Source organism: Myotis nattereri, assembly GCF_964212035.1.
Source record: "Myotis nattereri genome assembly, chromosome: 10".
NCBI classification, from domain to species: Eukaryota; Metazoa; Chordata; class Mammalia; order Chiroptera; family Vespertilionidae; genus Myotis; species Myotis nattereri.
The window spans coordinates 70,013,041-70,030,068 of NC_138085.1; the positions used below are offsets into that span (position 1 = coordinate 70,013,041).

Below are 17,028 nucleotides of genomic sequence, written 5' to 3' on the forward strand. Positions count from 1 at the left end.
TATATTTTAGGAATAATCCCTTAGATTTAAAAATTAAAACCTGCCGAAACCGGTTTGGCTCAGTGGATAGAGCGTCGGCCTGCGGACTGAAAGGTTCCAGGTTCGATTCCGGTCAAGGGCATGTACCTGGGTTGCTGGCATATCCCCAGTGGGAGATGTGCAGGAGGCAGCTGATCGATGTTTCTCTCTCATCGATGTTTCTAGCTCTCTATCTCTCTCCCTTCCTCTCTGTATAAAGTCAATAAAATATATTAAAAAAAATAAAAATAAAAAAATAAAAATTAAAACCTGGCAAGGCTACTCTAACACTGAAAAAAAACAGGATGATGCAGCGATGGCATGCATGGACTCTGGCTTGCACATTTTGTGGTCAGCCCTGATTCTGACACTTACAACTGTGTGACAAAGCCAATTACTTAACTTCTCTCTGCTTCAGTTTTTCCACCCATAAGATGGAGAAAATGGTACTACTGCCTCAGAAGGATCATGTTATGTACTACTTTTTATAATCAGGGGAAAAAAATGTAGCCCATACAACAGCAAGATGCCTTTCACCGGTGTGAAAAGTATGGTCACTGGTGCATACAGCATCCTGGATTGCAGCAGGCTGGACTGAGAGACTCCTCCCCTGCACGAATTTCGTGCACCGGGCCTCTAGTTACTAGGTGTACTGGTTAATAATGCGGATCTTGTAATCAAAGAAAACACGATAATTTCAAGAGAAACATCAAAAGTGCTTTATTCAAAGTAATGTGCATCACTAGCTACACATTTCCCCCATCTTTCAGGTAATTTGTGGATACTGTCCCAATAGAACTTTTCTTGTTTTGAGGTAAACCATTCAAAGACCCAATTTTCCACTTCTCCATACGTTTTGAAGTGCTGCTCAGAAAGTGCGTGTGCCATTAATCGGAACAAGTGGTAATCTGAAGGAGCAAGGTCTGGTGAATACGGCGGGTGGGTTAATATTTCCCAGGCAAAATCTTTTAATGTGTCTTTAACTGGTTTTGAAGTGTGTGATACTGCATCACCATGAAGCAAAATTACTTTGCCATGTCTTCTGGCACAATCAAGGTGTGGTTCAAATTCATTATTTGTTGTCGGTAGCAATCAGTATTAAGGGTTTCACCTGGTTTTAGAAACTCATAATACACCACACCTTCCTGATCCCACCAAACGCAGAGCATTGTCTTCTTTCCAAAGTGATCTGGCCTTGCAGTCAATGTTGATGGTTGACCTGGATCAACCCATGATTTTGTGCATTTGGGATTCTCAAAATAAATCCACTTTTCATCGTCAGTCACAATTCGATGCAAAAAAGACTTTCTTTCGTGCCTTTGAAGCAACATTTTACTGATGACTTTTCGATTTTCCATTTGTCTTTCATTCAGTTGATGTGGCACCCACTTCCTTCCTTGAAAATCTTTCGCATTGCTTGTAAATGATCGGAAATTGTTTGCTGAGCAACGTTTAATTGTTCTGCAAGTTGTTTTTGAGTTTGACATGCATTTTCATCCAATAAAGCTTGTAACTGTTAGTCTTTAAACTTTTTTGGTTGACCTGGACATTCTTTGTCTTCCACATCGAAATCATCATTTTTAAAGTGTTTAAACCAGCGTTCACAAGTATCTTGAGATGGAGCATGTTCACCATAAGCTTCCCGAAGTATTCAGCAGCACTTTTCTTCAAAATAAAGTAATGAATTAAAACTTCCCGCAAATGCTCTTTTTTGGGCACAAAATTCAACATTTTTAAGCATAAAAATATCTATGATATTAACACCTTCAGCAAATTTGACATATGAAGTTTTGAAGCTTATTGTCAATACAAAAAAATAGCATACATATCAAATCGCATATATGTCAACATATAGGTAACACCATCTACTGAAAAAAATCCGCATTATTAACCAATATAGCTAGTATGTATAACAGGATAATGTAAAAATTAAGTCACGAAATTTTTATTAAAATATTTCTTACACACCATTATATTAGCTGGGCCGCAAAAATATTCATTGTGAGCCGCATGCGGCCCGCAGGCCGAGAGTTTGACATGCTTGGGCTACAGAATAGGCTCTGATAAAGGATATAAGAGCTTGAATACCATAGAGGTGACCCTCTTACCCTACTGGTCTAACAAGTTTTCAGTATGTTCGAAATTGATACTCTCAAAAGAGTAAATGTCTAACCTCCAAAAATAAAGCTGTTTAGTTTATAAAGCCTTCGTTTTTTAATTGTTTATCAGTATTAACAAAAACCTATATATTTTCTTTTCCAGGATATTATCCAACACAAAATCTTAAAATATTCCCAAGTTTTTTATATTCTACTAGAACAAACAGACTTAATGAACTAAGAACTGCAGAACAGCTTCCTAAGAGTGACTATGCCTAAAAATGATGACAGTTATACAGTGTACTGAAGTTTTCTAATCTAGAAATGTTAATTATTTACATTAGAATCTCAAAGTAATATGTTTAGTCAATTACTCTTAAGCTGGCTTGTTCTGAGCTGAAAGGTTAAACAGAAGTCAGACTCCTCACTCCCTTTCCTAAACTATTTGCCAAAGGATTATAGTCAGCCCGCCATATCTATGGGTTCTATATCTGTGAATTCAATTGCAGATAGAAAATATTCAGGGGTGATGGAATAATGCTGCTCTATTTCTAAAGTGTACAATGTAGTTAAGCCTATGATGGTCGTATCTGTACAAAAATGTACAGATTTTATTTCTTGCCATTATTCCCTTAACAATTCAGTGTAACAACTATTTACATAGCATTTACATTGCATTTGGTATTTTAAGTAATCTAGGAAACATTTAAAATATATGGGAGAATGTGCACAGCTTATATGCAAATGCTGAGCTATTTTATTTAAGGGACTTGAGATCCTCAGATTTTTATATCCGCAGGGGTCCAGAGAACTAATACCCATAGGTACTGAGGGACAGCTGTACTTTCATGGGTCCTCATAACCAGAAGAACATAATACTGATATTTTAAACTAAACTGTTGGAAACATAGTCTAAAATAATGGAACATTTGATTTTACAACCTAAAATATATTAAAGAAAATATATGGTTTACCTCAGGATAATAAAGCTATTGGAAATATTATTAAACTATGAAAATGATAATGACCTGAAATGTATATGTTAAAAAAAGATATTCCAGTGATCAAAACCTCTGAATATTTTAAAAGAATACAACAAGAAACAAATACAATTTCAAATGTCATAGTGCTTTAAAAAATGTCAGACAAACAACAAAACAGGTCAAATCTCTTAACACAGAATCTAGTTTACTTGGATAACACATATATTGCCAAATCTCTACCAATGCTTACAGATTAATCACCTATGTACAAAATGGTTCAAAGTACAAGTAGAATAAGACTGTAAGTGCTTAACAGTTTGTTCACACAGGGCCCAGAATTGTCTGTGTTCCTACCACCCTCAGCTTCGCTTCCTGAGGCTCAGGCCTCTTTGCATTAAAAGACATTATAGATGTACCTCTATAATGTCATGGATGGACCTGGAGAGCAGTGCTGATATGCTAAGCAAAATAAGCCAGCCAGAGAAAGGTAAGTATCACATGATCTCACTCATATGTTCAATCTAATGAACAACATAAACTGATAAATAAAAATAGACCTAGACACATAGAGGCATCGGACAAATTGTCAAACCTCAAAAGAGAAGGCAGGGGAGGGTGGGCGGTGTAAGAGATCAACCAAAGAACTTGTATGCATATAAGCATAACCAATGGACACAGACAATAGGGGGGCCAGGGTGAGAGAGGTCAATGGGGAAAAAAGGGGACATATGTATTACTTTCAACAACAAAGATTAAAAAAAAAGACAGGCAGCTTCTCTCCAGTCTATAGTAGGAACAGAAAAGGAACAGAACTTTTATTTATGTACTATTATTATATTAGCCTAATTTTTATAGAGAATAAACATGTGTTACTTTATAATTTAAAATGTTTTAATTATAAAAATTTTAAGCCCTAGTTGGTTTGGCTCAGTGGGTAGAGCATTGGCCTGGGGACTGAAGGGTCCCGGGTTCGATTCCGGTCAAGGGCACATGCCTGGGTTGCGGGCTCGATCCCCGGTAGGGGGCGAGCAGGAGGCAGCCGATCAATGATTCTCTCTCATCATTGATGTTTCTATCTCTTTCTCCCTCTCCCTTCTTCTCTGAAATCAATAAAGATATATTTAAAAAAAAATTTTTTTTAATTTCTTTATTGGTTAAGGCAGCCGTGGGCAAACTACGGCCCGCGGGCCGGATCCAGCCCGTTTGAAATGAATAAAACTAAAAAAAAAAAAGACCATACCCTTTTATGTAATGATGTTTACTTTGAATTTATATTAGTTCACACAAACACTCCATCCATGCTTTTGTTCCGGCCCTCCGGTCCAGTTTAAGAACCCATTGTGGCCCTCGAGTCAAAAAGTTTGCCCACCCCTGGGTTAAGGTATAACAAATGTGTCCTCATCCCCCCGTTAACTCCCAAGCTTCCCCCCGACTCATGCTCTCATCCCCCTGTTGTCCATGTCCATTGGTTTGGCTTATATGCATGCATACAAGTCCTTTGGTTGATCTCTTCCCCTTACCCTCACCCTCCCCTACTTTCCCTCTGGGGACTGAGAGTCTGATCGCTGTTTCTCTGTCTTTGGATCTGTCCCTGTTCATCAGTCTATGCTGTTCTCTACATTCCACAAATGAGTGAGATCATGTGGTATTTATCAAAATTACCTTTGTTTTAATCCCAAATTAAATACTATCAGAAAAAAACAATCCTTGGGAATCAGCTGAGACAAATATATGAGACAAGTTTATGAGTTTCCCAGTGCTACTCCAAAATAAATAAGCAACATGGTGGTATTGATTCAGATGCCAAAATCAAATACATATAATAAAAGTGTAAAATCGAATGTGAATTATTGCATATATGCATATGTAATAACTAGAGGCCCGGTGCACGGATTTGTGCACCAGTGGAGTCTCTCGGTCTGTCCTGTGGGGATCGGGCTGAAACCGGCTCTCTGATATCCCCCGAGGGGTCCTGAATTGTGAGAGGGTGCTTCTCAGGTGATGCAACCTGGAATCGAGCTCCCTCCTCTCTGGTTCCGGGTGCGTCACCCAAGAACCACAGCTGCTAAATCAGTGCAGCTCAGCAGCTCCTGCTTTGAGCATCTGCCCCCTGGTGGTCACTGCATGTCATAGCTACCGGTGGGTCACTTAGGTTTTTATATATATAGATTACTGCAAAATGATCACTAAGCAATGAAAATGAAAATGTTTGAACATATAACTAAAATAATCACAGCTTGATTGAGATTATTCCACAATGTAAAAGAATTTAACTGTGTTCATTAATTAAGTCAAATGCTCTTTGTGTACTATTCTTGTAAACTAGATGAATATAAGTGAAATATTTATGAGCTAATTAATTTCTTTCAAATCCAATACATTTTTAAATCCCCAAATGCATGTTAATTTGCATGACCTGATTCTGATGAACATTTCTGCATTTTTCAGAATTTAATAACATAAACACATCTGTCTCGCCTGATAAAACGGTATGCTTTATTCCCCAATGAGAACTGAATTTGTTTTCCTTTTAAGTCTCAAAAGACAGGCTCATAGCTAAATTTAACATTCAATTCCAGAAGCAAAGATTATGTCATTATTATCTCCTTCTCCTCTTACAATCTTTTATTTGTATTCTTATTATTATTTGCATTATCACATCTTATTGTAAATCACTTGAAATTCTTAGGAAACAGATCATTAATTAAAAATAAATTTGAGCCCTGACCGGTTTGGCTCAGTGGAGCCTGCGGACTGAGGGATCCCAGGTTCGATTCCAGTCAAGGGCATGTACCTTGGTTGTGGGCGCATCCCCAGTAGGGGGTGTGCAGGAGGCAGCTGATGGATGTTTCTCTCTCATCGATGTTTCTGGCTCTCTATCCCTCTCCCTTCCTCTCTGGGAAAAATCAATAAAATATATTTTAAAAAAATAAATAAATAAATAAAAATAAATAAATAAATAAGTTTGAAAGAATGTCACCATTAGTGACTTTATCCATCTTTACTCACTTTGCTAAATATTTTATAAAAGTCTATGCTAAAGTATAATGTCAGAAAATCACTAAAACTTTTATTTTAGCATTTATATTCAAGATATTCTGAAGACAAAAGGGTACTCCTTAATAAGCAAAACACAAAAAGAAATTTTAAAAAAGTAAGCCAAACAGAACTTAAAACATCTTTCTGGATCAATTAAGAATTCATAAGGCAGGCAAGGGAAACTGAAATGATAATGAATAAAGTTTGCTCTGACACCTTTACCTTTTTGGGAAAAGGACCCAAACAGTAACAAGGGACCAACTAGATCAGCGGTTCTCAACCTGTGGGTCGCGACCCTTTGGTGGTCGAACGACCATTTCAAAGGGGTCGCCTAAGACCATCCTACATATCAGATATTTACATTACGATTCATAACAGTAGCAACATTACAGTTATGAAGTAGCAACGAAAATAATTTTATGGTTGGGTCACAACATGAGGAACTGTATTTAAAGGGCAAAAAGGTTGAGAACCACTGAACTAGATCGTTTCATATTTCCTAGAGCCGTACAAGAATACCACCTTCCCCCATACAAAAAGAAGGTACAAGGTAAGCAGGCATTCTCCTTAGAGAGAACTTAGATAAAATAAAACCACAGTTTACTTCTATTTTGATAAAACACATGGGTCAGTTAAAGAGCAAAATGGAGTCAAACCTCAAATCTACCCAAAATAAAGCAGGGGATTTTCAGTAAACAAGATGGCTAACTCCCAGGGTTGAGGGGGAGGGAGTCCACTCTGAGATTTCTTAGAACTGTATAAGGACATCAAGGATTATATAAAAATGACACTAAGCTCTTGAAATTTATAATGAGAGAAGAAATACCTGTATACTAGTAAATAATCATAGTTTTCTAAACTGTTATGCAATTCTTAAAATGTACTTAAAGGTTAACACATAAAAGAGAGTATGTCCTGTGTGATTCTATTTATCTACAGTTCAAAGCAGAGCAACTATAAGGTAGAAGTAAGGATAATGGTTATCCAGGAAGGGGTGGGTCAGGGTAGTGACTGAAAAGGCCACCAAGGGGCTTCAAGGGTTTTGGTAATGCTTTGTTTGAATTGGGTTATGGTTACACATGGTGTATTCACTTTATGAAAATTCACTAAGCTGTATACTTGTGATTTATGCACTTTTCTACATGTATGTTCTATTTCAAAAATACAGGAAAATGTTATGTATATAATAATTTAAACTGGGTACTTAATGAGCAATACAATTCGATATATGCAGTTTACAGGAAGAAAATACAAATGGTTGACAAACTTATGAAATCTTCAACCTCACTATTTTTAGAAAATTCAAATTAAAACAACAAAGCACCATTTTTTTTCACAGACCGGCAAAATACGTCTCAATTTTGTCTTTGATATTCTAAAAATCATTTGTTAGTGTCTTTGCCTTCACAGCTGGAAGCAGTAAAACTTTAGAGGGCAAACTGATAAGTAGCTATTATAATTTGAACATCATGAATTCCTTCTCAGCATCTACCCTAGAAAAATACTCAACTGCAAGTATAAAGAAGTTTCATTACAGCACTGTAACAAAAAAAAATCAGAAACATAAATGAACAGCTAAATAAAATGTGGTACATTCAATGTTATGAAACACTATGCAGCAGCTGGAAAGAATACGGTCAGGCTATATTTTCAAACATGAACAGCTCTACAAGATACATTGCTAGGTTAAAAATACATCATTTTGGAAGGGGTGAACCACATCCCCCCTACCAAAAACTGCCTTATACTATATGGTTTACTATATAGATAAATGTAAATACACATAAGTCTGCGGAGAAGGATTCACACCAATGGTATTATGGCCACTTTTTTGAAGATGGAAGAGCTGTGACTAAGGATGGTGGTCAAAGGGGAAACAGATCTTTCTGTAATGTTTTAAAAAGAGAACATTTTCATATGATACATAGCACAAAAGAAAGAAGGGACAAGGGGAGAAAAGGAGGAGGGGAAGAAAAGCAGTTTAAGCATAGCCGAACTTTATCAGCTTACCAGCAATGCCAGTTACGCCTATTTTTCCATGATCCCATAATCAAAGTTAAAATGATTAAATGTTGAAGAAGAAATAACTCTACCTTGTGGCCAAATTACTCTTTGCCATACTTTGAACTCAAAGTAAATTTTTACAAATTAAAAACCACTGACAATGTAAACTGAAATATGAATGATAAAGTACCCTAGGTAAACTGAAACACACCAGACCCCCAAGGATCCTTGGCCTAAAAACAGTCACTTAAAAACATCATTCAATTTACTTCACAGCATTTACCTCTGTCAACTTGAAGTTTAAGCTCATGTCTTGTTTTCCCTAAACAGCCAGTAAAATTTATAAGTAAAGAACGAAGTAATACAGGTACATAGACTGTCAAAAAGCAAATGAGGAGTTTATTGAAACTCTTCCTATATGTAAAGTAAGAGCCCAGGAATGTTCATTTCTGACTATACTGTTTTCTACTTTAGTTAAAAGCATACTTTTAAAAAGAGAAAAGGGGAAAAGTTAAAATATCTGTCTAAATTTACCAAGTTATTTCAATCATTTCATCTAAACAAAAAATGACTACTAATTAGAGTCATTCCACAGTCATTAAAAACTCATATATATTGAAGAGAAAATATAATCACAGAGAAATAAAGTAATTGCCTAAACACCACACACACACACACACACACACACACACACACACACACACTCACTCATATAACATTTGCACCATTCAAAAGTAACCATCTTCAGGTACTACAAAGAATAATAGTAAGAGTCTTTACCTTCCTAGGGCATATCATCTAGGTGGAGAGAGAAGAACAAATTTGAAAAGGAGGGAGAGAAGGAAGCAATACAAGAGAGCATATATTAAATGTCAAATTCATGGAAACTCAGTATGTGTGACAATCAGTTTGTAAAATCTTAGAAGTCTAGAAGTAGAATTAAGATCACAAAAACCGACTCATAAATACAGAAAGCATTTTGTTGGTTGTCAGATGGGAGGGGGTTTGGGAGAATGTGTGAAAAAGGTGAAGGGATTAAGGACAAGTTGATAGTTACAGAATAGTCATGGGGGTGTAAAGTACAGCATAGGGAATATAGTCAATAATCTATTTATATAAAAACCCTGGGTGTAACATCACGACCAGGCTCGATCAACCAGAAGGAAGTCAGTCCTGCAGGGTCGTCTTGGCAACAGCTGTGCCCTCCCCCAGCTGTTTCCCCTGAGGGCAGTGAGGTTTCAGGCAGGAACCAGCCCTAGGTGCATGGACACACTGAGTCCTTGGGGTGGATGGCAGGAGACGGGACTGGCTGTCAGGCTGTTGGGATCACTAGCTCATCCCCGGCTGCTCGGGGGCTCAGGCCTGCAGGAAAGTGGACGCTGGCAACTTCACCTCCATGTGCGTATGCTGGGTCGATGGCTGATGGAACACACTGCCTGCTCGGGCCACTCACACCAGGGCGGGTAGGTCGTGGGCGCGCCCCACAGCCTCCAACAGCTCCTCAAGCTCCAGCAGTAGTGGCAGCAGCAGTGGCAGCAGCAGCACCCGCTTGAGTGGTCGGAGCAGGCAGCGTGTTCCATCAGTGGCCAACCCAGCGCACATGCATGGAGATGAAGTCTCCAGCACCCACTTTCCCACAGGCCTGAGCCCCGGACCAGCCAGGGATGAGCTGGTGATCCCAATGGCCTGACAGCCTGGCGGTGGAGGTGGCGTTTGGCCTGGGGGCTGGCGAATAGGCAGAAGATGGCCCTGATCACAGGAGGCTAGAGGCAGGGGACCATCTCCGCACAATTTAATCATGCACTGGGCCTCTAGTCTAATCTAATAAAAGAGAAACATGCAAATTGACCGCACCTCCACTATGCCCCAAGCCATGCCCACCAGCCAATCAGAGCGACTACATGCAAATTAACCCAACCAAGATGGCGGCCAGCAGCCACGGAGCTGGGGCAAGCAGGAGGCTTGGTTGCCCCGGCGATGGAGGAAGCCAAGCTTCCCATCTGCCCTGGCCGGCTGTGGCCTCTGCTCAAGGCAACAAAGTTTCAATTATAGAAGATAAATAAATCCCAGATACCTGCTTCCAGCCAGCCTCCACTGGGAGCTTGGGTGGCTGGGGGCCATGGCCAGCCTGCAAACAGCCATCAGCCCCTCACCCAGGATGGCCACACCCTCATGGGGTGAGGGACCCCACTGGAGGGCTTGGCCAGCCTGCAAAAAGCCATCAGCCCCTCACCCAGACTGGCCAGGCACCCCAGCAGGAGCCCCCACCCTGAAGGGGGTGTGGCCAGCCTGAAAATGGCCCTCAGCCCCTCACCCAGGCTGGCCAGGCACCACAGTGGGGACCCCCACCCTGAAGGGGCTGTGGCCAGCCTGCAAACAGCCATCAGCCACTCACCCAGGCTGACAAGGCACCCCAGCAGGACCCCCCTCCCTGAAGGAGGTGTGGCCAGCCTGAAAACGGACCTCAGCCCCTCACCCAGGCTGGCCAGGCACCCCAGCGGGACCCCCACCCTGATCCGGGACACCCTTCAGGACAAACCAGCTGGCCCCCACCCATGAACCAGGCCTCCAGACCTCTATCCTATATAATAAAAGGGTAATATGCAAACTGACCCTAAGAGCAGAACGACTGGGAATGACTGGTCACTATGACACACACTGACCACCAGGGGGCAGATGCTCAATGCAGGAGCTGCCCCCTGGTGGTCAGTGCACTTCCACAGGGGAAGCTCTGCTCAGCCACAAGCCAGGCTGACAGCTGCCAGTACAGCGGTGGTGGTGGGAGCCTCTCCCGCCTCCTCAGCAGCGCTAAGGATGTCCAACTGCAGCTTAGGCCTGTTACCCACTGGCAAGTGGACATCCCCCAAGGGCTCCTGGGCTGCCAGAGGGATGTCTGACTGCCAGCTTAGGCCCAATCCCCCTGGGGAGCGGGCCTAAGCCAGTCGGTGGTCATCCCCCGAGGGGTCCCAGACTGCGAGAGGACACAGGCCAGGCTGAGGGACACCGAGTGCACAAATTTTTGTGCACTGGGCCTTTAGTCCTATATAATAAAAGCCTAATATGCTGTGTCTGGTCATCCATTCAGCCAATCAAAGCGTAATATGCTAATGATATGCTAAGGCCACTCAGCCGCTCACTATGATGTGCACTGACCACCTGGGGGCAGACAGTCAACTGGTCGACCAGTTGCTATGATATGCACTGACCACCAGGGGGCAGGCGCTGGTGGGTTAGCTTGCTGCTGTGGTCTGGCCAATCAGGACTGAGCGAGATGGGTCGGACACGCCCTGGAGCCCTCCCTCAGTCCCTCTCCGGCTGGCCAACCTCCCACATCCCTCCCCAGCCCCAATCATGCACCGGTGGGGTCCCTTGGTCTAGCCTGTGCCTTCTCGCAATCTGGAACCCCTCAGGGGATATCAGAGAGCCGGTTTCATCCTGGTCCCGCAGGACAGGCCGAGGGACCCCACTGGTTCATGAATTCGTGCACCGGGCCTCTAGTATTGTAATAATTATGTATGATGTCAGATGAGTACTAGATTTATTGGGGTGTTTACCCTGTAAGTTATATAAAGGTCTAATCACTAAGTTGTATACCTGAAACTAATATAATATTGTACAACAACTGTAACTGAAAAGTAAAAAATATTTCTTTAAAAAGATCACTGAACTTTAAACATCTTTTCGTTTCACAGATGATTCTCTCATTACACCAATGAAGAAAGTGGAGAACAGAAAAGTTGAAGGACCTGACTCGTGCTCACAGTGGCACAGCCAGTGATAGTTAGGCTAAGCCCTCTCATCTCCATTAAAAAAATGTTCTAACTGTCAGTGAAAGAACATCGGGACACATACAGCAGTGTTCTTTCCATTAGAAAGGGATCAGAGATGGCTAAGTCAATCAACTAAAACATTCAGAGGAATTAAGATGCAAGCAAGGCTTGGGCCTGGAGGAATAATACTCAGTCAATCTAAGGAGGCTGATCTCTTGACATTATTTATTCTCCATGGTACACACTGTACAGTCATTGGTTAGTTAAGAGGAAGTTTTTCCAAGGTCTCAGGATTTCTGTTCGGTTTTGTTTTTTCCAAATTGTTTCCAACAATATGAATTATTAACAGCGAGCATTTTTTAATGAAAAGTCACCATTTATTTTCTGTGTAAATGGCAAGCACACTCCCTACATTTCAACAATTTCCTGTTATTGCACAAAGTTTCCTTATAAGACGTAAAAGTTAAAACCACATACACCTACACTAAGTGGAACACTACTATATGAAACCCATCTCAGAAAGACTGGTTAGTATAATTCTATTATACATCCTACCTGTTATTCAAGTCTACCTCCCTTGTTTGAATTACTTATTATAGTCCTCCAAGTGTTAAATACAGAGCACTATATAACCCAGCAATTCCACTCCTAGATATATATACATAAGTTAAAGGAAAATGAATAGCTACACAAAAACATATACATGAATGTTCACAGCAGCACAATTCTTTAACAGTCAAAAAGTAGGAACAACCCAAATATCCTTCATTTGAAAAATGAATTTAAAAAGTGGTACAGCCATCAGTGGATATCATTCAACAAAAAAAGGAATGAAGTACTTGGTACATGCTACAACATAGATTAACTTTGACAACATTATGTTGTAAAAGAAGCCCATCACAAAAGTCCACATATTGTATGATTTCATTTATATAAAATGGCCAGAACAGGAAAATCTATTGGGACAGAAAGTAGATTAGTGGTTCCCTAGAACTGGAGGCAGGTGGAGTGGGGGGTGACTGCTAATGAGTATGAAGTTTGTTTTGGAAGTTAAAAAAATGTTCTAAATGTCAGTGAAAGAACATCGGGACACATACAGCAGGCAACCAATTAATGTATCTCTCTCATATCAATGTTTTGCTCTCTCTAAGTTATTTATAGAACTTAAAAGTGTAATTACTCTGTTTAATAAACAAAAGGAGGTAGTTTTCAGAACAGTATAATGCATAAATTATAAAAGCGATCTCTAAAACTTTATTTTAAAATCACCTACAACAGAAAGTCAGTTGAAAGGAGCTTTAGAAATAACTTATTGTACTGGTTTGCAAACCTTTTGGGCCATCAAACCCTTCATTCAAAAATCTCACCAAGAAGTCTCATATATAAAAAAAGAGCAGAGCAGATCCGTTCAGATGTATCCTCTGCCCCCAGACCTGACTCCTCACCCTGACTTAGATTCCCTCCTCCCTCAGAGACATTAAAGAACATCATTGGGAACCAGTGGCCTAGACAAACTCGTCATGTCCCAGATGATGCAATGGAGGACCAGATTCACTTTTCCTTACTGCTAAGAGGGTTATGATCTAGACTGCCTAGTAGTTTGTTTACTCCTCAGATGATCTTCACAAAAATCACAACTCACATAATTTTTGAGACAGATGGGGCCTTAGGGCAGGCATGGACTTCCCATTCTCAGTCTAGTGCACTCTGCCTCTCTTTTCAGAATAGATATAGGAGAGTGAGAAATACTATATACAGTGATTTACATAAAATAATCCTAACCTCACGACTCTGGAAGAAAAAGCACACCCATTTGCAGTTGAAGAAAGTGAACTCCGAAACATTCAAACACGCCCAGACTATATAACTGGCAAGGTTGCAGCAGAGCTAGGATTTAAACCTGCATCCATTTAGCTCCAAAGCTTGTATTCTTCCCAATAAAACAAATTATGTTTGGGTAGCACAAACACCAGACTATAAAAGAAAGGGGGAATCCATGATACAGGCAGAGGAAAATATCAAAATAGTGTCAAGGTGATAGGTCCTATTAACAGCATTGAAATGGGGTTATAAAGAGTACAATTGCTAATACATTAAAAAAAGAAGAAATAAAGCAATCATAAGACCCACAAAGCAAAGCCAGATTTACATTAATGAGGCATAGCTGCTTAATGTAAAGAAATTTTCATAAATGTATATTCAAGAAATCAATAAGAAAAAGAAATCAATAATTAAGCAAAAGCATGAAGTCCAAAAAGAAAATAAATTACAAAGTTACAAGGCTGCTACAAGAGAGTAAATTACACTCTTCTTAAAATAAAAATATTTATAAAACATAAAATGTCTTTCACATGTTTAACAAAACACCACAGAAGTATCAGTTCTTAATGCAAAGCCTGTCTTATCTCAGTTTTTCTCTAGAACATCACTGTCCTGATTACCTGGAACTTTGATGAAAAACAAATTCAATGTTTATGCTATAGTCAAAAGTATCAAAGTTAAGTTACTACAGAATTCCACATAACTGATGAACTTCAGAAGCAACGTTCCAGAAGTTATAGAGGACAATGCTCCTCCCAAGAAATTAAATGATGAAAGTAAAAAGAAACGCCGAAACCGGTGTGGCTCAGTGGATAGAGCGTCGGCCTGCGGACTGAAAGGTCCCGGGTTCGATTCCGGTCAAGGGCATGTACCTGGGTTGCGGGTACGTCTCCCAGTGGGAGATGTGCAGGAGGCAGCTGATCGATGTTTCTAACTCTCTATTTCTCTCCCTTCCTCTCTGTAAAAAATCAATAAAATATATTTTTAAAAAAAAAAGGAAGAAAGAAAGAAACTTGAACTGGTGCTAGGGTTGCTTCATATTGTGTTCTACTCCAAGCTCCTCTGGAAACACCAGACTATCAGGGAGGATTAGACTACAGGATCAACACAGTACATCTCCCCTGAGTGTTAATTTTACTGTATTTTGGAAATAATACTTTACCTTCAACAAGTACATTAGATTACAGAATTTTCATGGAACCTACATACTCAAATATGAAATCAATTATAATACTAGTAAAGGCTATGAAAGAATGTCATAAAGGCCATATACTATATTAGAAAGGCCAGACAAGTCTTCCTTGACTAGGTAAAGTAGTGAAACTAAAGGGTACTACACTTATTGGGTGATCATTTTGTAAGTTATATAAATGTCTAATCACTATGTTGTATTCCTGAAATTAATATAATATTGTATATCAACTGTAATTGAAAAGTAAATTTAAAGTAAATTAATTGATAATAACCATAATAATATGTAAACTGTTGAGTATTAAAATAGGACTTTATAATCTTGGAGAGTGAGAATACCAGGCTTTTAGTTAACACAAATCCATTGTATTTGCATATCACACAGTACAGTACACCACTTTCCTTTACACTATTTGACACTGTGGCAATCTGTGAGAAAGAAAAGGTAGGAATTTTACAGATGAAGAAATGAGTTTATGCCCAAGGTCACAAAGCCAGAACGTGGGAGCTCAGGAGGTGGCTATAAACCTATAGGACGTCCTCCGGAGTATTACACATATCCACATATCTACCATCCTACACGGTATCCAGCAGAAAGACCCCAAATATCTTCATTTACTAACTGGGAGGCTGCCGTGTGCCAAAGGTTTAAGATACAGTTGTGCTGTCACTACATCACAGAACTTCCCTTAGCCAACAGATTAATTCTGAAAGAGTAATCCCATATATTATCTGTACCTCCACAGCCAGCAACATGTCAAATATAATATCCAGTTAACCATCCCATTTAAAAATGAAAATGCTTTCATATAACTTTTTAGAAAAACCATGAAACAAGTTTTATACCTACTGACTGTTTACATAACACCCCTGGGTTCATCACCCATTGGATTCATTCTCCTCTTATGAAGAGTGGCTTCAGAAGCACGCACAAGAGCAGCACAGCAGATCATAAACCTGGGCTCTCTGTTCAAACCCTACCACTAACCACACTTGTATAATCTGAGAAGGTAACATCAAGCCCCTCAACCAGCACCCCCTCTTCTGCCCTTTCATCCCCATCCCTTCCTTCTTTACTAATAAAATAAGAAAGCTGGGTCTAGGTGATGGTTATCGATGGAACAGTACCCGCCCCTCCCCCACCAGCATTTTAGAAATATGTTGGGTTCTTCGTTTTTTTGTCTTCTAGCATACTCATACCTCATACTGTATTACATTCTCCTTTATATTACAGTTAGAGAATTATATTGATTTATTTTATTTATGTGAGTAAAAAATTTCATTAACAATGAATTCCCTTCCAGGATACTAAAAAAGAATATCACAAAGTATTTATTATAAAAAGGGGGCTTTGGGTTAGATAGAATTAAAAATTAGTTGACTAGATGTCAAAGATTCTTTCCAGTCCTATAACTTACTGATTCTATTAATATTATGAACACTAATAATTAATGAATGATAAAGGCCAGTGTACATGATGATTTGTGAGCCAGAACAAAAACATACTGAATCTACTTCTGCACTTGATTACATAATTAAATTTGTAGAACAACAATTCTATCCCATTACCTAGGATGTCATTAGAACACTGTGTACTTTTCAGAAAAAGATAAAAAGGTAAAAAAAGAAAATCACTATTATAGTAGGAGCTTAGGAATACAAGTTCAAAAGGAATCCCCGAGGTTGGCAAAGATTCAGCCCACATGTCCCAATTATCAATTTAAAAAATCATATTTAATGAAATGGGCATAATGTGAAATGAATCCTGAAATATTAAGATAAAGTTAAATAGATCTGGTGTATTTCCCTCTACCCCAAAACAGAGAAATTGGTGATACATTTCAAATGACACTTATCAAAAGTTATTAAAGTAGAAAGGTGAAGCTTTAAGGATCAACCTTCCTATTCTGGGAGCATGGGGTAGGAGGTAGGGAAGAGAAGATCCAGATAATCAAGGGGACATGATATTCGTTAACCACAAAAGTTAGTGTAAACCTGAGGATATGTTTGTATTGATTTGAGAAAGAGAGGGGGAATAGGAGAAACATCCATCCGTTGCCTCCTGCATGTGGCCCAAGAGAGATCAAACCCGCAATCTGGGTA

At 39.6% G+C, this 17,028-nt stretch overlaps 1 protein-coding gene across 4 annotated transcripts in view; it reads right to left on the minus strand.

Moving 5' to 3' along the window:
• LCLAT1 (lysocardiolipin acyltransferase 1) overlaps positions 1-17,028 on the minus strand; it is a 123,993-nt gene that overhangs the window by 81,359 nt on the left and 25,606 nt on the right. The window lies entirely within an intron of this gene.